The sequence below is a fragment of the Macrobrachium nipponense genome, chromosome 8 (assembly GCF_015104395.2).
Source record: "Macrobrachium nipponense isolate FS-2020 chromosome 8, ASM1510439v2, whole genome shotgun sequence".
Lineage (NCBI taxonomy): Eukaryota > Metazoa > Arthropoda > Malacostraca > Decapoda > Palaemonidae > Macrobrachium > Macrobrachium nipponense.
Window position 1 is genome coordinate 29,343,546 of NC_087203.1, and position 14,884 is coordinate 29,358,429.

General features: G+C 38.3%; 1 pseudogene; it reads right to left on the minus strand.

Moving 5' to 3' along the window:
* LOC135223026 (N-acetylated-alpha-linked acidic dipeptidase 2-like) overlaps positions 1 to 14,884 on the minus strand; it is a 40,141-nt pseudogene that overhangs the window by 11,741 nt on the left and 13,516 nt on the right.

Consider the following 14,884-nt stretch of genomic DNA (forward strand, 5'->3'; position numbering starts at 1 on the left):
TGGGTGACTTCTTGGGCCAGGTACAAATTCAGACATTAATTACAAGACGGGGGAGAATAAAGACAATCTTGTTACATGTCCAAACCCATGAAGAACAAAATCTTACTTAACCGATTGGGATGAAGTCACTGCCACCCTATAATTTTGATTTTTTTTTTTTTTTCTTCCTGTCTTACCTTCAATGGCCATCATGTCGACATTCAAAGGTAAGCAACAGCACGAGAGGCTAGCTGTTTCTCAAACTGTTCTGTCCATTCCAGGGAAGCAACAACACCATATTCTTCAGCGCCCCAAGCACAGAAGACCAGTGACCTCCTCGGACGCCACCCTGTGACCATTCACAAATAAACAGACACAAGGAATCACAAGTGATTACATTTTCTAAAAGTGAACTTTTGCAACTGCATACTATGAGAGACCTGGCTACACTTGATACTTCAACAAGGAAATTTTCAGCTTACATCAAGAGATCATGAATGCACTCTTAGAAAAGATGAGCCAACGATGGAACACGAAAGATTAGTATATTGCTCTGTCTACCAATGTTTCCAAGGAAATTCAGTTGATTTGGACTTGCCTGTTTCCTTTGAAAGATTGCATTAGAAGGCGAGAAAGTTCTAGCATAGACGGCTGTCCCAGAATTGGAGGATCAAAACAGCACCAAAAAACCACGGCGTCATAGTGGTTGCCAAGTACTACATATCGATCTGTAAAAAGAAATGCCACCGAAACTTAATCAACACAGCTATTATAGTTCCAGTTCACCTGAATGACAATGGCTCTTATGTCTAAATCTCAATTCAGAATGTTAGCTCTGAGGGTACTGCAGCCAAGGAGCTGTTTATGCAATCTATGACGACTTTTCCATCAGTCATGTTAATGTTTGGCATATTTGAAATACTGCATTATACTACATGATACAACTCAAATATACAACGCAACTTACCCGGTTCTACGCTTCCTTTGATAATGCCAATGACATTGTACGTTGTTGTGGGAGTATTTTCGTTATTGACATCCAAGTTCAGTTTCAGATTTTTCTGCTGGAATCCTGGTCCTTGGCGATAGGTAACATTCAAGCCACCTTGCCAATCACTGGGTGCTGCCTCGCCTCCCATTCGGCTGCAGGCAAATATACTCTAGTAATGGCTGTAGTTAAAATAACTTTCATAAATGGTAATCATTTTAATCTGACTGCAAGCAAAATGAACTTAACAGAGTAAAGGTTAGTCTACATACACGTTCATATATGGTACTCAGTTACGTGTTGTACGATATGGGAATTACTATACCCTACTGATGGCTATAGTAGGGATAACTTTAATGTGATAATCTGCTAGTATTCAACTGTTGGAAAATACACCTGGATAACATCTACTGTCGAGCTAACGCTGACTGTAAGGAGGTGGAGGTGCAGTATACAAAAACAACATTATTTGAGAAAATGCTATTATAAAAGGCGCTCTCCCAAGTACAGACTGTAAGGAAATACACACTAACAATGGCTTTCAAGCAAACATGTAACATTACTTTGAGAACACATCTAACAAGAAACATTTACAAGCATAACTTTGAGAACAGGTTTATAAGAGGCTTTCTATTAGCCACAGTGGAGAAAACACGTTAATAAACCGTACACAATAACCATTTGACTACACTACTGGATGTTGTTTAACACATTCACAAAAGGTGCTCTTATAAATGTATCAAGTATATTTCTGTAGAGAAATATAATTGATGGCCATGTTTCCTATAGAGATTACGGTTTTAAAACGATAACCCTCTACTACGTATTTGGTTGTGTGGTGAGCATAATAAAGTCGCAGCTGAGGAACTGAACTCATCACTGTCCTCATTTCCCGATACTTTTTATCTTTTACGATTGAATTCTATATTCAATCAATTTGGTGATGCCTTGAGTATCTTTCTTAACGGAGTTTATCTCCTAAAATCACACAAACCTGAGACTTTATCCCAAACCTTCCAGAAATTTCTCTTAAGACGCCAAGACCTGTTCATCAAATATCATAATAGTTTGAGCGATATCCTTACCTGAGGATCTGCCACGCATCTTCAGGGCTGATAGGTTGAACAGGCACCTTCGGAATTTGTGCTTCGTCTTCTGGGATGTGGAATGCACTTTCTGGCCAAAAACAAAACGAAATATCAAAGTTGGTTCTGCACATTGTAGAAAACAGTCCAGGTAAGAATAGATCAATAATGATTCAGTAGATTTCAGTGCAAGTTTCTCCAGGCAATAAAAATTTGAGATGGTATGGGTTTTTAGAACACTTGAAAGAACAATTTCATGTACAAGAAGTTTACAGATGAGTCTTTACACTCAAGTGTACAATTCTTTAGATAAGAAAATGCACGAAAATGTAAAGGAGTTCTGTCTGCTTAGACTCTCAAGGATTATGAAGGTTAGGAACAGGCATTCACAACACAGGCAAGGTATGTTTTCAGTCAATGGCGACGAAGAAAAAATACCATAAAAACCATATTTAAAAAATAAAAGATTTCGCCAAAACCTACTACTACTACTACTGATGCTGCTGCTGCTGCTACGAGTATATAGAATACCAAGATCATGCAGAGAGTGCAAGTTAGGACCTCTCTTCTCCTCTCCTCAGGCAACTCCTCCTCACACCTACAGTTCTGACACCAGAAAACACACCGACCCTCTGTTTAGTGGAGATTTCCTTCTCATTCATTTATTACTCGCGGATTTGTATCACATTACACAAGCTCTGGGGCTCTGAGTGGCCCCAAAGAGGTCGTATGAGGATGACTATGATAGAGCCACACCAGCAAATAATGCCAAGTCACTCTGAACACCCCCATGAAACCATTCAATTCTTGCCGACGACCTTTAACAATAAAATCGAGAAGAAAGTAGTTGAAGTTAATGCTGTATTTTCTCTATGTATTTTCACTTTACGGAACCATAACGATTCTAATTCCTAAAGCTATACCTTTTGCACAATACAGTAACACTGCAAATTCCATGATCATGACATAATACTAGGAGCCATGGCAGCAGAAGGCATGTTAGTTTGTCAAAATGTAAATTCCGACAGATGGTAAAAGAGGTTTTGTAGAGTCGAAATTCATAAAGGTGCAAATGAAAACTAGTCAGGAAATCCACAGAGAATACCACTTACTCGCTATTTTCAAGTAAAGGGGATAAAATGGACAACTTACAACGCCAGAACAAAACTATACTAGAGGTAGTCAACCTACAGTCAGTGACTTAAGACCCCAAAAAACAAAAAAAAAAGAAAAAAAAAAGTCTGGATCATAGGTGATGCCTAATCGAGAGTGCGCATTACGTAGAAACCAAGTGTACCTCATCAATTCATACCCTAAAAAAAATTATAATGTACCTGGTATTTAGGCCTTAACTGCCGATAAAGCCACGCCCCCCTAGCCCTTACCCACGGTAGCCGCTTGATTCATTATGCAATGTTCCTTTCCCCTTTCTTTGACTCACACCAAATCCGGCCAGTTTATAGGAATGGAGTGGAATATAGAGTTCAGGCCAAAGCTAACACTGGGACCTAATGAAGCCCTTCAGCGCTGAAAAGGAAATTGAGAACAGGTAGATTTGAAAGGTGTCACAGGAGGAAAACCTCACAGTTGCACATGAAATAATTGTTAGGAGAGGGTGGGTAGCAAGATGGAAGAAAAATAATATGAATGGAGGTACAGTAAAAGGAATGAAAGGGGTTGCAGCTAGCGGCCGAGGGGACGCTGAAAAAAACCTTCAGTGATGCCTACAGTGCACGCTGTGAGGTGCACTGACTTGTTCCTACGCATAAAACTGTTATAAATCGGGACCATGAGTACTTATAGGCACGAGCATTTGAGACAAGTTGGAAATATTAAACATTCAATCCTGAAGCTCAAGTTTAAAATAACAGCATCATTTTTGAAACTATGTCTATTCATTATTTTAAAGTTTTGTAGCAAATAAACTGACAGAAACATGGCATGAAACAGGTCAAAATCAGTGGCGGTTTGCATAGACTAATTATATCGCATGCCATAATATAAAGAATAGATTAATATAGTATACAAGACAGACGACTCTTCATTTTCGTGAGGGTGGTGGTTGACGACCGGGTGGAAGAGTTGCCGAAAATTTGAATCAAGATCGAAGTAAACACGTTAACTCAGTCTCCTATAGACATTGTAAACAAAATAGGAAAGTGGCTGTCCCGTGCAGAATAATATAACAAACACTCTTGTTTTCTGTATTAGAGATATGTACTGCGTAGGAGCCCCGTAATATTAGATATACAGAGCCATTACAAACCACATAGTATTGCAGATTGTACTTTGATTTCATTTGCTCAGGTTTACATTTGTTTCCAAGTGAAGAATGAATAAATATACCGCATTCGAAAACTATGCTGGCCATGACTTCGAGCTTGTGTACATACATGGTTTAATATTATTATTATTATTATTATTATTAATGCTTGGCATCCTCTTTCGAAAGTGCCGAGTGCCAATACCTTAAAATCATTTAGAACGAAGTTCCCCAGCTCTTAACATTATACAGAAATAGGTATAGTTAAAACGGAACATGTATCACAGAAATAACACTAACATTGCATAATAAACCAATCAGCTATTTTCATTAGGGGTGAGGGGCGTGGCTTGTGGGCCTTCATAGGGTCAGGGTGTCTAGTTAAGAATCTCTCTTTCTCACATTATATTTTGCGTGTATATATATATATATATATATATATATATATATATATATATATATATATATATATATATATATATATATATACTATAATGTAGAGATATACCTAGGTAGATGATTTACGGCGTGCTTCAGGTTGCTATCTTTTAGATTCTTAATTAAACACCCTGACCCTATGAAGGCCCACAGCCACACCCCACACCCCTAATGAAAATAGCCGATTGGTTTATTATCAATGTTAGTGTTATTTCTGTGATAACATGTTCCGTTTTAACTATACCTATTTCTGTATAATGTTAAGAGCTGGGAACTTCCGTTCTAAATGATTTTAAGGTATTGGCGCTTGGCACTTTCTAGGGAGGATGTCAACCATTAAACATGTATTGTACACAAGCTCGAAGTCATGGCCAGCATCGTTTTCGAATGCTTTATATTATGTGTTCACTCTTAACTTGGAAATGTAAACCTGAGAAAATGAAATCAAAGTACAATCTACATATTTATATATACATATCTATATATATATAGTATATAATATATACACACACTATATATGTTATATTATATATATTACATCATATTTAGTTTATTTTCCCAATGGCCCGTACCTGTGGCGGGATAGAAGGGGGTGAGGGGATCACCGTCCACCAGTTTCACGGTGCCGAACGGAGCAGCTGAAGGGGGCATGAAGTACGAATTAGGGTAAACGAAACTTGAGCCCTCGGGAGAGTAATCTATAGGGTCGCTGAAAAGGACCACGCCGACGGCTCCTCTGGCCTCTGCAATCTCTGCCTGCGGGAGAAACGGCGCGTGTTGCAATCATCTTATCTGGCGTCATGAATGCACCAGGAATATTTGGTGACTGGCACATCACAAAGCTCTTCTAAATTTAAAATCAATAGCATGTGTTGCGCAGAAAATGATGAACGTGATGCAATACAAGCATCACACTGTTAAAAATAATACTTTTCATGAAAGCTTCCCTCCTCCAATAACGACAAATGCAAGCACAGTAGTACTTACGATGTTAGCTCTGAAGATTTTTCCGTATCTTGCAATAATGATCTTGCCAGTCATGTCGACACCTTCACTTTCCAGGAAGTCAAAGTCCTGCTCCCGTCCGTAATTGACATAAACTACATCACTCTGCAGAGAAGGAAAGATCAGCACAAAAATGAATGTCTTAGTCTTCTATATGCAAGCTTACAGACTTTTGGTATTGTCAGATAATGCAGGTAGTACGTTGAGAATGTCTACTTGCTCGTGATGTGCATGTAATTTGTGCGCTCTAACCTCTTTGCTTCTCAAATATATCCGATATAAAGTATACAATCACTTTCATACAAAAAAAAAATCATAATTAATTGCCACAGCCATATCGACCACAAACCCGGATTCATGAAATTTTAATATTTTGGTAATAATCACTACATAAGAGCTAAATGCAACTGAAAACAAGTAAAACAAAATGCACCGAACACAATACAGTTTTCTGTACAGGGTATAAGCAAGGCCACCAAATATAGATCTCTCTTTCGGTGGTCTTGGTATAATGCAGTATAAGCTGCGGCTCACGAAACTTTCAGCCACGGGCTTAGATAAAATAAATAAAACTACTGAGGCTAAGAAGGGCTGCAATTTGGTGTTTGATGATTGGAGGGTGGATGATCAACATACCATTTTGCAGCCCTCTAGCCTCAGTAGTTTTTAAGATCTGAGAGCGGACAGAAAATGTGTGGACAGACAGACAAAGCCACCTCAATCATTTTTTTTACAGAAAACTAAAACTTACCTAGCTCTGCATTTTTTGGAGCTGTTAGGCTTAATGAAAAATGTTGCAGAAACCTGATTAGTTCATTCATACACAAATGTCTGATCAGAACAAAATGTACACCAAAATAAAACCAGAACAGTTCACTTACATTAAGAGCGCCCTTGATCTTGGCCTGAACAATCCGTAAAACGACAGGAATCCTGACTATAGTTCACTTACGTTAAGAATGCCCACGATCTGAATCAATAATGAACCTGTTCTGAACAAAACTGTAAACCAACGAGACACCTGACCAGTTCATTTATATCAAACGCTCCCTGATCTGAACAAACCCAAAAACTAATGGGACACCTGGATAGTTCATTGACAATTACAGTGCCTCCGAACTGAAAATGCCATAAGACAACAGGAAGCCATACAAGTTTATTTACAACAAAATGTTTTTCATCTGGACTAAATCATAAAGCAACCAGAAAAATCAAGGGCGCTTCTGATCACCACAAAACCATCAACTAAAAGGATCTGAACAGCATCATAAACTAACAGGAAACCGGAGTAGTTCATTTATACCAAAAGTGACTCTGATCTGAAAAAAAATCGTAAACATGAACTATAACAGGGCCTCTGATCTGAATAAAATCGTAAACACGAACTATAACAGGGCCTCTGATCTGAATAAAATCGTAAACATGAACTATAGCAGGGCCTCTGACCTGAACAAAGGTAAATCAGCACGAAATATCAAAGGGCCTCTGGTCTGAAGAAACCATAAACCAAGCGTAAACATAAGGTGATAATCATAGTGCACCGAAAGGTGCCTATGATCTGAACAAAATTAAGGCAACATGGAAGAGGACTAGTTCACTTGTACCAAACGTGTTTTTGATCTTAACATAACCGCAACCAACTGACAGTTATCACTCCCAAAAGTGTTTTTATTCTGAAACAGAAAAATCTGAAAACGAGTTGTTTGTTTGTTTTGTTTGTATGGAGTTTTTACGTTGCATGGAACCAGTGGTTATTCAGCAACGGGACCAACGACTTTACGTGACTTCCGAACCACGTCGAGAGTGAAGTTCTATCACCAGAAATACACATCTCTCACTCCTCAATGGAATGTACGAGAATCGAGTGTACGTTACTGATAAGAATAACTAATATTTTTCTGGACATCGTAGAAAATGATTCTTACTATAGTTATAGTTAAAACCCCAACTTTCAACAAATTTAAACAAACCCATCTATTTGCCGCCATAATGCCAGGGAACGCACATGCAACTCTGGCTGGTGAACCCTGACTAAAATCCTCTAACTTTTTAAAGAATGACATCAACTTTCCATTTTTACCGTCACATTGCCGGGGAACGCGTAGCCGTTGAAAGTGAATGGGAGGTCCGGTAAGGCCTCCTCTTCAGCATACAGAGGCTTCTGCTTTGGCGCTGAGACCCATATTGTTTTATCGTCGTTGCTGTCAATAATACGAACCTGCAAGATGGACGAACACAAGCCCAATTAGTCAGTGCAGCTTGTAACCGCCTGTCAAAAATCTCCTTTGTAAACATAGTTCGTCAGGAATTCAGTGTAGAAGAAAGAATGCACAGTATCACAGTTAAAATGAATTAACACAATTAAAATGAATTAACATAAGTGTTATGCCAAGAAAAACGTATGAACAGTTATTATACAATGAATTGACAATTGTCAAATTAGGTCATCAGGAAGTTCTTTTCTTTGCAAATACTGAGTAAATAATAATGCTAAAAAAGTCACGCAATTTCTAAAAATGGAAACATTCCTATGAAAATATCAAAACAAAACTGAAGTCACAAACACAAAACTCAATCTTTGGTAAGTTTTCAGTCACTATAGACAATCTATAGTAACTTCGACGCCAGGCTGTAAATTATAAATCAATCCTTCAGACAAGTTTTCTTTGGGCAAAGGGCTCTGATAATTTCATGAAAGCAGAAACTTTTGGTCAAGTTCTGGCATCTGAGATTGCAGAGGAATGAGAGAAAATAAGGAAGCGAAGGTGAAAACTAAAAATTGACAAAGAAGCCTTACACAATTATTCTAGGATAAAAAAAATGAATAAAAAAACAGGAGCTGGGACCTATGGGTTTCATTAAACCACTCAGCGCTGAAAAAAAAAAGGGGAAAGTGGGAGTAAAAAAAAAAAAAAGTTTTCCAAGATGTACCAAGATGAAAACCGCTAGAAAGCATTTTTTTTTAGGAGAGAGTGAAAAGTAAGATGGATGAAAGAGAATACGAAAGGAGTACAGTAAAAAAGGGGAAGGAAGAAAGGGGTTGCAGCTAGGGACGCTGCAAAAGAACCTGAAGTAATGCCTACATACAGAAAAACACTGTGTGAGGAGCACTGACGCACTACCCCCTACGGAGGCTGGAAGTGTTCGTGTTAAGGGTGTAAAGAAACTTGAGAAAATGAGTCAGTTTCCCACCCACCAAATTCGTGGGACATACTGGACTCGGGTACGAGAGAAGACTTGGTATGGAACGAGGTGCACTTCATCCAGTCCCTGGTCCTTCCAGTGGCCTTCAATCCATCGAGCCATTTCCCTCTCTCCTCGGTGCCACCAAGGCTCGGTTTTCTGGTCATCTCCCTGTGAAAACATTCAAGTCACGACGTTAATGCCTGATTATACGACATCCAAAGAATGACATACTAAGCTCATACAAATAGTTAATTGAGAGTAATAATAAGTATATCTTAGTTTCACCAGACCACTGAGCTGATGAACACCTCTCCTAGGGCTGACCCGAAGGATTAGACAATTTTACGTGGCTACGAACCAATGGGTCACCTAGCAACGGGACCTACAGCTTATTGTGGGATCCGAACCACATTATATCGAGAAATGAATTTCTATCGCAGAAAATAAATTCCTCTACTTCCGCGTTGGCCGAGCCAAGATTCGAAATTCGAAATTAAATTAGGATCACCGGAATGGTAGCCGAGCGCGAAAAAACCACTCTTCCAACGAGGAGCAGTTAATTGCGAGACCCTGAATTATAATATCTTCATCTAACTAAAACTCTTCCCATCTCTAGGTTATTTCCTGAAGATCGTCCTCCTTTCTCGTGAATTATGACTTTCCTGGAATTTCTTTGGGGGGGGGGGGGGGGGGGGGGGTGTGAAGGAAGGAGGAGAGAGGTAACCGTAAACACCGCCAACCATTATCACAAAAAAGCTCCAGTTTCTCACCACCCACTGGCTACAACGATATAGCCTAGGGATATTTAAAGTCAGCTAAAAAAAATCAAGACTAGAGATCTTATCACCTATAGGTCTATACCAATGGTTTTACCAACACTTTCAACGCCTCTATGTGATCTACTGCATTTCACATACGGGTGTCTAACGTTAGAATAGCAAGATCCATTAGCAGCAAAATAAGATATGAAACAAGCGCGGATTCATCGGAATGCATCCACTGCTCTAATTTACTGGAAATTAAGCAAATGCCACAGACATTATAATATACGGTTATGTTGAACATATGCATAAATATAAATACAATAACACTCTAGAACAGCCATCCTCAACCGAAGTCCGTGAGAATTCATTGTTTTTTATTTAATCATTTGTTATTCATAAGCATATATTTTTCTTCGTTAAACATGGCATGAGAAATCGTAGTTCCTGTAGTTATTTTATCGAACATATTGTGCGAGATTTTCTTCTCTGTTTTTACTAAAGGTAATTATTACAAATGCTATATATATATACATATATATATATATATATATATATATATATATATATAATATATATATATATATATATATTTTCTAACTCACATCAGGATCTGTTCCACACGTGGTTATGTATTGATGGTTTCAAAAAATATCCATAATATATTATATATATATATATATATATATATTATATATATATATATATATATATATATATTTCTCATTCCTTGGAATGAGAAAAATTGTCTCACACGGTTCCTAAAAGTGGCCAAGGTTGGGTTCCACTGCTCTAGAATATCTCCCGCATGGGGAATATACGGGGGGGGGGGGGGACCATGAAAATCCTGCACATCATCTTGCTTGGTCAGACAGACGGAAAATGGACAACCTCGGGGTCAATAGACTCAAGAGTATTTTCTCAGAATATCTGTGCTAAAAGTATGTATTTAAAAAAAAAAAGTGCAATTCAGGGCCGTGACTAATAGATTTTCGTCGATAAAATCTTGACGAGGCATTGGATATGTCTCATATTTTTGGAAATAGCCATTTGAAGCCACTGCCAAATTAGCAAAAATATGTAGTGATGTCTGATGTGGATAATTAAGGCCATTATTAGAATAAATCAAAGAAATTTAAAGAAACTTAGCTAAATTTAGCAAGCCACCAGAGAGAGACTAGTTGTGACGTAAACTATATCAGACGTAATAGGAGAGTTCCCGGTAGTATGATGATGATCGCTGAAATACAAATATTGGACCTCCTGTAATAAGCAATACCTTGAACATTGAATGAATGAGTAACTTCAAATCCAGAAAAAAATGAAATATATAGATAAAAACGGGAACATAGACTCACTGATAACCACTGAACAACCCTACACCAAACATTAGTGTCAGTTTCAAGTACATGAATCAAGTGTTTAGAAACAGCAAAACTGACACTGAGGCACACCGATAAGATAATGAAAGGGGCTTGTAGAGTGCTATACAAAGCACTGTGGATTTATTATGGGACTGATCATGATTATTAAGGAAGTTAAGGTAGGGCCACTTGCGTTGTTACATTCATTTGTTTAGCAGGACAAAGTAGGTTCGCTTAAACCGGGACTTTGGAGACAATACGAAGCAACAGAAACTCCAGGGTAACAATGATTTTCAGTGTGTGTAAGACTTGGTGCATACCTCAAGTTAAGAGGAAACGTGAATTGCGCTATGGAATTGTATTACACACTTATATTCTCATTTGATGCCCATTCCCTTATTGTACTCTACTTGAGACATTGCTCATCGAAAATATGAGAGAGAGAGAGAGAGACGAGAGACGAGAGAGAGAGAGAGAGAGAGAATGTAGGGTAGGTGTTTGAGTATGTGAAACACCATAAATATTCCATTTACTACAACTACTACTACCAACATCGGAGTCTTCATTCAAAAAATATATGGAAGGGGTGTCTATACTCTTGTTTTTTTTTCCATCTGTCCATCAGCGTGTGGTGTTTGCGTTTGGCAACACTGCGTCCCGGGCTTTACATAGTTACATTCAGCTTACATTCAACAATAATAATAACCTTATTTCGAATACTAACGGTGTAATTCGCATACTGTAATTTATTAAAACACTTTTCAGTTGCAAATGTACACCCAGATATCCTTTTATTTACCTAAAACTTACACATAGCGTAACTATATAAAGCCAGGGGACGCAGTGTTACCATGCAAAAAAAAAAAAAAAAAAAAAAAACACCACAGGCGGCATGGACAGATGGAAAAAAACAGAGTATAGTAAAGTAGTAGCCAGCAACAAAACCGGTGTGTCACCCCGCCAAACCTGGCTCGGAGGGCTCATGCCCTTCTTGCCCTGAATGATGGCCTTCGTTCAAATAACCAGTACATAGTTACGTAGAATGGTTCGAATGGAGGAGGAGGGAAATTACGGTAATCGGGCAAAGAAATGCAATCAATGAATTAAATGTACATGGAAAAGAGAGAGAGAGAGAGAGTACGAGGAAAGGTAACGAAAGAAATGCATAGTTTATATATAGAGAGAGATACTTTTATTCGTGTTCAGTTATTAACCTGATGGACATATTCGGGACCTTCTGTTTTAATAAGCATGTTATCGTATATATTTTGGAAGATAATTATTATGAAATCATATCACATCGTATTGTTTTAAACTGTTATCATATTCCCTATATATAAAGCCTTAAATATTGTTGGAACTGACTACTCTTATTAATATTACTAGCAAATATTACCCACCTACGATGGGTGATAAAATACGGGTGCAAAAGTGAAAAATTTATATGTACTATTTGTTCAGCAATATTAAAATAAGGGCGATTACACGAATATTCTCTCTCTCTCTTCTCTCTCTCTCTCTCTCTCTCTCTCGTAAGTAATTCAAGGGACGATCACTGAACGCAGAGAAATTCTTAATAATTGTTGTTTCCCTCTTTTAATTATATCTCTCTCTCTCTCTCTCTCTCTCTCTCTCTCTCTCTCTCTCTCTCTCTCTCTCTTTTAAAGTAAGTGAAGGGACGATCAATGAACGTAAAGAAGTTCGTATTCAATATTGTTTGTTTTTAACCCTCTTGGAATGATTCTCTCTCTCTCTCTCTCTCTCCTCTCTCTCTCTCTCTCTCTCTCTCTCAATGTAAGTCAAGTAACGAAGACGGTGATGGGATTATCGATTACTTAGCTCTCAAATCACAAATTATCTCTCTCTCTTCTCTCTCTCATTTTTCGATAGCAAGATAAAATTATAAAATTGTAGTGCATTAACGTCGTTAAATGGCTCTCTTCTCTTCTCTCTCTCTTCTCTCCTCTCTCTCTCTCTCTCTCTTCCTCTCTCTCTCTCTCTCTTTGTCGGTGACTTTCATTTAACGGAACAGGATCTTGATTGGTTCGGTTTCTTTGTCAATTAATTTGCACGGTGATACGAATAATAAAGTATCTTTCTTTTCATTATGTTACTGCAAAGACGCAACTTGTATGTCAGTGCGTTATGGCTACTGATAAATGCTCTTATGATCCTGTGTCTTCCAAAAAGATTAGAACGCAGGAACTTGTCAGTTTCCTTTTTATTATGTCCATTGGCCGGATCGAAATTCCGAAGCAACATTACTGGGCAGTACTTCTTCAACGTTATTTTGTGCACTGGCAGTCCCGATGGATTTAAGTTATTCAAAAAATCTTGCGTATATTGATGATAATTTTCATCTTCTATTGTGTCCGAGCTGAAATATTCGCGACTTTCTCCGGGAAGTTGTACAGAAATTATGTATGAAAAATCGTAAAGTAACTAAGTCTACGGGAATAACCAGCCTAGTTTCACGGCCAGAAACAGTTCCGTTTCATGGAATCCCTTCTCACCCCCACCCCCTACAAAGGAGGGGGTTAGGTTGGATGAAACCCCATTACAAACCATCTTAGGGGTCCTCGCCATAACCCTGCCAAGTTTCATGCCCATCTGACCAGCCGTTTGGCCGTGATCGAATGACAGACAGACAGACAGACATTACGCCCATTATAGTATGATTCAGACGGAAATATCCTTCTTTTTTCATTATCCTATAAGCAGTTGTATTCTCTCTCTGTCTCTCCCTCTCTCTCTCTCTCCACCTGTCGTTCTGTCCTCCGTCTTATATCACCTGGATCCACTATTTGAGTAATGGTAAACGTTTGATATGTTATTTGGAAGTGGGCAAGGGTCACAAAACCGTAAATGGCTACTCTACCAACTTGGGCTTGGCTGCATCTAATTTTGTCTAGATTGACTGTACTATAATTACCTGTATTACCAATAATATACGAATCTGGTCACAAAGATGTTACACACCAGGTTTTGTAGCCGCGGGTTGTATGAGTCATCAAAACATCAATTTTGCTGCAAGGGTCTTATTTTATTAATTAATCTATGCTAAGAACACATTACTGTATATGATAACCTATACAGGATTTGTATTTACGGCATAACTTAGTTGAGTTACCAGTATTTGAGTGTGATGGGCCACTTGGCTCCGCCCCTAGCAACCATCTACGCTACTTATAGAAAGTATTTTAATTTGCTATATTTCTTATATTATATTATATTTATATTATATTGTTTCCGAAACTCTTGGTGAAAATAAATTTTGAAATGAAATGCAGTGAATGTGTGCATCGTTGCATTAATATAATGATGATGGGGTATACTATTAACATATTATTTAGTGTCTCAAATTATTGGGTGACATTCTTTAGACCTGGGCAGATCAGTCACGTCTTAGGTAACCTGTCCCCCTCCCCCACCCTCACCCTACGGCTCATGCTTGCTCACCCGTGACCCACACCTACTCCGGCTATATTTGTCGCTTCACCGCTGCAGCGGCTAATGTCCAACACACCTTGTCGGTGTTCCTCCTCCAAGCAATTCAAGAAATCCATTACTTTCGATATCTCCTGCTCATTCCGTCTTTTACAATTCCATGTTTTGATTTTTGGTATTAAACCAATTGTCAACATTTGAAAAATATAATGGCGTAATGAAATACTGTCATCTGAGTATTATTTTACCTTCCAAAAAACATTCACCTGAACGATCTCATAATAACTAAGGCCTTGAAACCCCGAACATGAGGAGGTGGGGGGGGTAGAGGGAAATAACTAGGTGGGGGTAAAGGTGATGGGGACAGG